Genomic DNA, 8,994 nt, shown 5'->3' with positions numbered 1-8,994 from the left:
TTTTACTATTTAGGTGGACATTCAATATTTGAAATCGTTTCAAGTAGTGGTGTTAACTAAGATGCCAATTTTGCAACTTCTATTTTGATTTAATGCGTAACTTTGTCCGTTAATTACTACTAATTGATTTGCATTAATAAAGTATTGATTTGGCCGGCTGATGTAATTGCAGAGTGAAGGGGACATGGCAAGGAGCGCGTGGAGTTCGGAAAAACTGGACAGATCTAAAGGTGGGCCCACGGTGTGCCCCCCACATATGTAACAACTGCCGTTAGATCCGGAAAGTTGCATCATAGCCGCACAAATATTAAATGACATTTTACGCCAATAAAAAATAAAAACTTTACACTAGTAGTTTGTTGATTATAATTATATATTTTAGGGGTCTAATCTCTAATGGGATCAAACTAGTCAGCTTTTTAATTAGGGTTCGAGAAAGGCGGGGTTCAGTAATATGTGGTCTCTTTGGCCAGATATTCTTCTAGGGATTGATGGAAAAAGAAAAATTAAATTAAAATAAAAAACTTCATAAAAATGCCTAAATTCTCCTATAAATACCACACCATCTTCTCCCCTACACCTACACCTTTTCTCTCTCTTAGCTTAGCTTCTCCTATTCTGGACCTCTCTCTCTTCCTCTTCTTGATTAGGGTTCTGATTATGTTATGAACCTTCCATGCCCTCTTTTCTTTTTCCTTTTCTTTCTTCAAAAAAAAAAAAGAAATTATATATGGGCTTGTGGGGTATCTTGAGTCTTCAATATCATGGCCCTCTTTGTATTCTTCCACAGCTTTCTTGAACTGCATCCATAGAGTTCCTTTGCATGCATGCCATGGCACTCTTGCTCCCACACCTTGTTTTGCGGTTCAATAAAGCTGTGGGAAGATACAGATAGGGTCAACACTCAACAGCGAAACTAGCTTATCTCTAACTCGTGATTCTTCTCTAAACTTGCTATTCAATTACATGTATATTATGTATAGGGATAAAATTATTCTAATACATTTTCCCTTTCCTTTTTTGTGAATTGACTTAATTTAAATCATTTTCAGATTTAAAGCATTGACTTTTGAGATATATATCTCTAATTATGTGATCAGAATTTTCAGATGTACCAATTGATTAGATTTGTGAGATGACGATGATGATTCCCCAAGTAATTGGCTTCTTCTGGAATTGAATCGATCAGGTATTGATTCGATCGATCCAAAATTAAGGGAATTTCAGCTCACTATTTTGATAGATGCGGAATCACTGCATATACTTTATCTTCAGATCTTATAATTAATTTGTTTAATGTTTGCTTTTAAATTTATTACCCCTATTTAATTTCCTCTTAATTAACTTTGTCCAGCAATTCCAGGCTCGAAGAAGAAAATCTATTCGGAGACGGTGGTGGTTAATTTGCACTTGAACATTATTGATATATGATAATGCATCGCACAGGCGTAGCCGTTTGATTTGAATTTTTTTTACTTATATATATATATATATATATATATATATATATATATATATATATTTGTGTGTTCTAGGTAGCTAGTTCTGTCTGTGGCTGTGAATATAATAATTAAAATTTTAATAATTTCAGCCTTAGCAGCTTCTGCTCTTTTCGTCTCTGTGCTCACTCACCTCATTAGCCTTTTTCTTTTGTTTTGAAATGGTCTATTGTGTAGCCTCCAATGCAGGCAAAAGTTACATGTTACGGTGGATGAATGGTCATCATTGAGATTTCAATATACAACATGTCTCGCTCAATTCATTAAACCTTTGATCTGTACTTGTACTGTTTTAGTCGGCATATAGTTCAGTAATTTAATATATATTCCAGCCTGCAGATTCATCATAACTACAAGTTAGAATGAATTAATTAATCGGGATTGTTGTAATTTATATTTTATTAGCAAGCTAGGAACAATTATACGGCTCTTATCTTGACTAACAAAAATAAAAAGAAGAGTATGTATATCTAGATTGATCCTAGCTTGCTAGATCAAGATATTCTTTTAAAAAAAATATCTGCAAGTCGCAACAAACATTTTTTGTTTTGGGTGCACGGGACTAACTAGAAGGAACATTTTCAGTTACAGATTGTTAGACAATGGACCACAGAGAGGTGACCATACTGCCTTTATCTCTCGTATGGAACTTCCAACAACTTATGAATGCTTTAAAGCCATTGGTTGGTGACCCTCGCAATAGGTTAGGTGAAGCTTTTATGGAAAAGATTAACCATAAGGATCCTCTAAAAAATTTAACCTCCACCATTGTATTATGCTGATTCATTCTTGCTATGCAACAAACAAAGCTACCTAAACCAATGCAGAAGCACCTTGTGAACGATACTAGGGTTTTCTTTTTCCCAATTGAGTTAGAGACAACCTCGCTGCAGGAAATGGGAATTTTAGACCACCTGCGAGTACTGTTTTTTTTCTTTCTTCCTAGTGCTCAGAATCGCTTCCAATGAGACTCACTTTTGTTCCTCCCGAAACATTTTGAAATTAGAAACGGTAAAAGCGTTTTCGAGTTGCATAGAAAGGAATCGACCTTGCATGGCCTTGAAAAAGAAGTGGCCGATCCCGATATTAGTAATATCAACATATCTCACAACCTTATTTTCCTTCATTTTGTATCTCACTATTAAATCCGACAAAATGCTAAGCTTCAGCGCCATCAACTTTACAAGGACTTTTAGTTGGTGCATTCACGAGCACTATGACTCCATCCAATAAACAAGTCCACCTCTTTTTTTTTTTTTTTTTTTTTTTTCTAACCCCTTTTTCAAAAGACAATGTAAAAGTCATATGAGCATGCCACTTTATTTGCAAGATAAATATCCTAATCCTACTGTAACCCACTAATCTAACATGCATATTCTAACTTGTTCCTCATTCTATGGCTTTGTTTGTTTGTTTTTTATTTTATGTGGATCGAAGATAAATAACTTTAAACTGATTGAACATGATGTCCTGCTTTTGCTTGTTTGGATCTATACTGTTCTTAAAAAATGCCTTTTCCCTCATCATGGTTATCCTTGCTATAATTATTTCCCTTAATTTAGTAAAACGTGATGGACCTGATGCGTTGTAGTCAAATGATGTGGATTGTGGGATTTGTAATTGTCTGATTTAATTATATTTCCCTAGTTTTTACTTTGGAGAAAGATTAAACTGAAAAAGTTAGATTTCATTGTGCTCCGTGATGTGCAAGAGTGGAAGATCGGTGAAAAGAGTTAAACGACAGAGATGCAATAAATTAATAGACAATCCTCTTGATCTTGCTGTCTTACCAGTGCCACTTTTGTCTTGTGGCTAACAACTATCACATTTTAAAATTATTAAAAAGTTGTAGCCCTTGATGTGCTTTTAGCTTATCACGTTGCATTGATCGATCTTGCTATCTAGAATAAGTACGTTGAATATTAATTGGATTATAATTCTGAGCGACCGCCCCCAAATAATGCTACAATCAATCCATTCTTCTGGGCAATATTTCTTTTTCAGGGATATGAATACCGGATGCAAGTATGTCTATATGTTTCCAGCATTTATTGATCAGTGTATATATATACTTTTCTGCTTTTGTATGCAGTCACAGTTAATCAACCTTCCTTAATTTCACACTCATTAAATTTGTAGTCCTTTTATTTTTCTTTTGGTAATATTTTCAATCCCTTGACAAACGAAAAGAACATAAGAAATTAATTGCTTGGTATGGCAGGTTAAATGCACATATATACAGCCTGAGGCATACATAACATAATACACAAGTTGAAACTTATACTTGAATATAATGATGATGATTGTTCTGTCCATGTGTACGGTTTCTAATTTCCCATCATGGGTCAACATAGTTTCCTTTTATTGTTATTTTGGCACTTCCACATCAGAAAGGGGGAAAGTGTTATTATTTTCATTGGGCGTCCTCTATTTGTATGGGTGGCTCATCACCGAGTTACTTACGTCAATAGCATACCCTACCATTGATGGTGGGCATATATGTATTGTTATTGTTGTCATTTCATTACTCATTTATTTATTCATGTCACTGTAAATAACACTCATTTTTTCAATCATCTTTCACGGGGCGTGTAATGTGAATATAGAGCCAATTCTAACGGATCCTGCCGACATTATGCTTAATATGACAATCCTACATACTTGATTGCAATCGGTTTTATGCCCTTATAATGAATATGAGGCTCACAATTTATCACCATCATCAACAACACAAAAATATCTAATACACGCGCTGCCCTTATTTCTTGGCTGTATATATTGTGCTAGCTACTACTAATAATTAATTATCAATGGATGGATTAATTATGGCTTGATTCATGGATGTCAATTCTTTAAGCTTTCTTGCTCCAATTAATAGAATGGACATTGTTTTAGATCACAGTTTACCCTTGCTTGGTGCTGCCCGCTTTTGCACTTTAAATTCAACCGTGTAATTAAACTTCTTCTCCTGATGTGGATTGGAGTAAAAAATACGTACAAAGCTGTTTTTGCTTGATATATAAAGAGAAGGTTGTATAGGTACAAAAATTGTGTTTACGAAATAATGCAAGTGAGAAAGAGGAAGAGAAAATAGTTGGAATAAGATGGCTGATGTGATGGAAAATCATAAAAAAAGAGTTAATATTATAAAACTGTTCTACAGTTTTGTTGCATGAATAAGTGATCTCATCTGTAACCTACATTTTCCCTAAAATTCTACTTCAAAATTTGTACGGATCCTCAAGAGGTGCTTTGCCTTTTCACATGCTGAAACCATGCCTTAATATTGGATCATCTTAAAAACTAAGATGGAACCGTTTGAAATGCTTGCGCTTTGTTACCCGACTTTTTCTTTTAATTCTATACGTTATTGAGCCTAGTTAAAGATCATGAAAGCATCTTTGAAGATACAAGAAAGGCAATTATTTTATCTTTTTATATTTTTTCTCTTTTTTTTCACACTTTTCTCTCTTAATTGTAGAAATAGTTATAAAAAAAAATCATCAGAAAAGATATTAATAATTCTAAAAAAAAAAGTTTCAGATTATTTACTTATGAATTGAAAGTCATAATTAGTTATATGATTTTTTTTTTCGAAACTCCTAGCAGTATAAGCGAAGTTCTTCTTGAGACTCCGAGTCACAATATACCAATTTGGATTAAAAGTGAAAAAAATGAAATAAAAGGGAAAAAAAGAGAGAAAGAAATAAGACCGAAAGTAAAAGAGAAATAGAGTAAAACTAATGTAACAGAAATTCCAAAAAAAAAAAGTGAAAAAAATTCTCTTCAGTTTTTTGGATGAGTGAAATGGTAAGTAAATATAAATAAATTAATTGTGTGAAAATATTATAATACTAATAAAAAATTTAATTTAATCTAAAAATCATTTTTATGCGATTTTTTAACATTTTTTTTAATCTTTGGAGTATTTTACGTTTTAAAAAATTTATGTAATTTCTTAATATAGTTAAGAAGCAAAAAAAATGAAAAAGAAAAGAGACATCTCTCGCTCCCATTTCATGCAATTTGAGGGATGGGGGGGAGGGAGTTTTTTTTTCTTGGGAGTCCATAGAAAATTTTCTCTCTAAAATTTTAGCATTTCTATCTTATTTTTCTTCTTTTTTTATTTCCTTTTCTCCTTATTTTTGCTAAAACAAACAATGGCTTAGTATACACATTAGCTTTAAGTAAGTGGAACGGACTTTTAAACACACAAAAAATGAGATTTTTTTTGAAAAACTTATTCTTATTAGTTTCCAAAATTTGGATCATCACATATTATTAATATTATTAATATTAAAGAGGTTGCCAACCTAATAGTAATATTAAATTATATAAAAGGTTCAGGCTAAAACAATTAATAAATATAAAGATTTTGTTTCTATCTCCTCCCAACATATATGGTCATGTGACAAAGAGAGGACCCAAAATCCGAAATCTTACCCTGTGATGTGCTTTCTTTGTTTGTGTGTGTGGGGAATAAGATAACATGTATATGCAATATATTGATAATATTGACCCGAGACCATGAATATATATATATATATATATATATATATATATATATATATATATATATATTTATTTGGTGCATCAAACTTTTAGAGAGATAGTTTTCATATTTTACGAGGAATATATTTTGATAATAAAAAAAAAATACTCCTTTATTATTGTAAGAAGAGAAAAAAACCTATGCTCTTTTTTAATTGTTTGTGCCTTGCAGAATGTCTTTCTAATTTCACATAAACGACAAATCAAGGTGTAAGCAGAATAATTTAAAGGTCTGTTCAAAAAAATTAAAGGAAAAAAAAACACGCTTTTGGGCTTTTAATTACAATAATTTCTTGTAAGGTGCATGAATCCGAACATTCCCATATATACCTTTGTTGAGGAAGGGGTGGTGGGGAAGGTTTGCCATCAAAGCAAGAGGCCCATTGGCAATAGTGCAATTAAAAAATTCTTAAGTGAAAATTTAGGTTAAGAGTGGACAGAAACAACGAGTAGCAAGTTACACTGCATGGCAACTGACACGTTCCTGTTTAGCTCCAGACATAAGAAATAAACCACCACAATTTTTTTCTTCCTTCTAAAAACTTATAATTGAAAAAAAAGGTATATATATATATATATACATATATTAAACAGTGGTGTGAAAAGCACGAATAATTCCGTACTAGGAAATTTAACCCAGGATTCATTTCATGTCACTGAAGGCATCACTGTGCATCCATGATCAGTTACAGCTCTGTCTCTCTGGTAACTCAAACGATGTCGTGTCACACTTGAATTCTGTTTCATGGGATACTCAATGGGTTTCGTGTGCCCGTGTTCAAAATTTTCACTATTTCCCTGGTCGCTGTAAAATAGATAAATAAAATTGGGGAAGCAAATATATGTATGTATATATATATATCACACTAGGTAGCTCTTCACGATCAATATGCTAATGATATCCATTTTATACGAAGATGCACAGAAACATGCCATGCTTCCGTGTCTCCCTGCTCTGATTTAATCTATTTTTGGTGGTCCTACATCTCTGCACAACTTGTGGCATTCCCTTAAGCAAAACGTTCCAAGGGTATGAAAACATGTGCCTTATATTTGGTAAAGGTTCTCCGTTTTATCTTCTTTCCCTTGCACAATAGCAATACTATAATTAATCCCCAATCCCTCTCTCTAGGCTAACAATTGCATATAGCTAGATTCTGCTATACCCCAGAAGCTTATTGGGGTGAAAATTGAATTGATTTTCAGATTGGTATGCTAAATTGGGTCCATTTAGCTCTTTACAGCAATGCAGTCTGCAACATAGTGATTTAAATTTGTGACCATGTGAACGTGTAAAACTGTAATACGGTTCAAAACAAAAACCTACAAGAGAGAGAGAGAGGGTATGATAAATTAAATTACCAAAGATTTCAGCACCAAGTTGGGTTTGTGGAGAGAAAGAGACAGGCAGGCAGAGGAGGGTGAAAGAGAAAACGAGAGAGAGAATGGGATTGAAAATCAATACGCCAAATGATGTCAGGAGAGAGGAGTGGTTAAAAAAATGATGTCACGTAGTGACAAAGGTTAACCTTTTTCACAGAAATGTAGGAGAAGATGTGGATTCACTAAACTAAAAGGGCAACAGGAAGAACTATCATCATTAATGATAAAAAGGAAAGGTGGGGAATCTTCTCTGCAACCATTACTTTTTTTTTCACCATTTGATTGAATGAATCAGATTTTTAGGGGCCAATTAGTTAATGGGAAACTTCACCTAATTCTACAGACAACTAGGATACATTAAATCTTTCTTCGTTTTTTCTAAAAACAAAAAAAAATCATTTTTTCTACCGCCTCTTACCTTGCATGGCTCAAACGTGTAGCATCCGATTTAATATATATATATATATATATATATATATATATATATATATATATATATATATATATATATATATATATATATATATATATATATATATTGCGAGTTTTTCACTAACCCACATTGTGATTTCTCATTCAAGACCCAAGAGAAAAAAAAAAAAAAAAAAAACTAGCCGTTTTCTCACAGAAAACAGGAGTGGTAAAGGAAATTAAACAGTGAGAAAAGAATTTTAGCAGATGAAATTAGAGAATTATGCAAGAGCAAGAGCATAAAGTGAAAGTGAATCTGATATATAGCAAGGGCAAGGCTAAAAAAGAAAATAGTTGGAGAGAGAGAGATGACATAAGAAGAGAATTATGAGATGAGAGTTACCGTGAATGGAGGAGTACTCTGAAGGGAATTAAAAGAAGCCTGAATTGCCATATTCTCCCACAGCTTTCTTGAGCTTCTAGGGCTTAGAATCCGGGAGGTGGAGGCATAAGAAGTTCAAGAAAGCTGTGGAAAAGCATGACCAGGACTTGAGGTGAGATCTGAGATTGTAGGCGAAAGGGGGGGTTGGAGAGTGAAGATATAAGAAAGTAAAGCTAAGGTAAGGGCCTAAGGGGTGAGAAATAAGTAATAAGCATGCCCATACGATACAAAGTTTGTCGTGGACCACTCTACCATTTATAATATGAATCTACCAGCTTTATAGAGAGGAGGGAGGGGAGAGTAGGGTTCACTTCACTTACAAAGGTGCAATTTACCCACAAAATGCCTTACTTTCCCGGTGAGTGCGCAGTGGGTCACATACAACACACGTCAGATCGGTAAAGAACAATAATCTTTCCAAAAAAGACAAATCAATAAAAGAAATTTTGTAATCAACACCCAAATCAGATTTTAACCAACAAACCCCTCACTCACATGCCACCATGTGACCCGGCTACTGGCTAGGATCTCTTTTCTTTCTTTCTTTTTTTCTTTTTTCTGGAGATTTAAAGTATGGGTTCTTCATGGTCCCCAATCTTTGTATACGTATTAACGTAATGCAGTGGAGTGAATAATTTGTGTATTATTATTTTATTTTATTTCTAAACTCTTGAGTACATAATAGGGATAAAAAAGAAGAAGAGGTAG

General features: G+C 33.4%; 2 long non-coding RNA genes across 3 annotated transcripts; one reads left to right on the top strand and one right to left on the bottom strand.

Annotated features, from left to right (window-relative positions):
* Positions 1–352: 352 nt before the first annotated feature.
* Positions 353–3,618, top strand: LOC145958415 (uncharacterized). Its single transcript, XR_014434184.1, has 2 exons — positions 353–1,189; positions 1,355–3,618. It is a non-coding gene; the product is annotated as an uncharacterized LOC145958415 (long non-coding RNA).
* Positions 3,619–6,433: 2,815 nt separating this feature from the next.
* Positions 6,434–8,657, bottom strand: LOC114917074 (uncharacterized). 2 transcript variants are annotated; one of them, XR_003805801.2, is made up of 2 exons: positions 8,248–8,657; positions 6,434–7,135 (listed from the first exon to the last, which is right to left on the bottom strand). It is a non-coding gene; the product is annotated as an uncharacterized LOC114917074 (long non-coding RNA). The 2 variants fall into 2 exon arrangements; XR_014434185.1 differs by having other exon boundaries at positions 6,434–6,855.
* Between the last annotated feature and the right edge of the window lie 337 nt (positions 8,658–8,994).

Source organism: Cajanus cajan, chromosome 5 (genome assembly GCF_000230855.2).
Source record: "Cajanus cajan strain Asha chromosome 5, NIPB_CcT2T_4, whole genome shotgun sequence".
NCBI lineage: Eukaryota > Viridiplantae > Streptophyta > Magnoliopsida > Fabales > Fabaceae > Cajanus > Cajanus cajan.
Note: the sequence above shows the minus strand (reverse complement) of the source record. Positions and strands in the feature narration are given on the sequence as shown.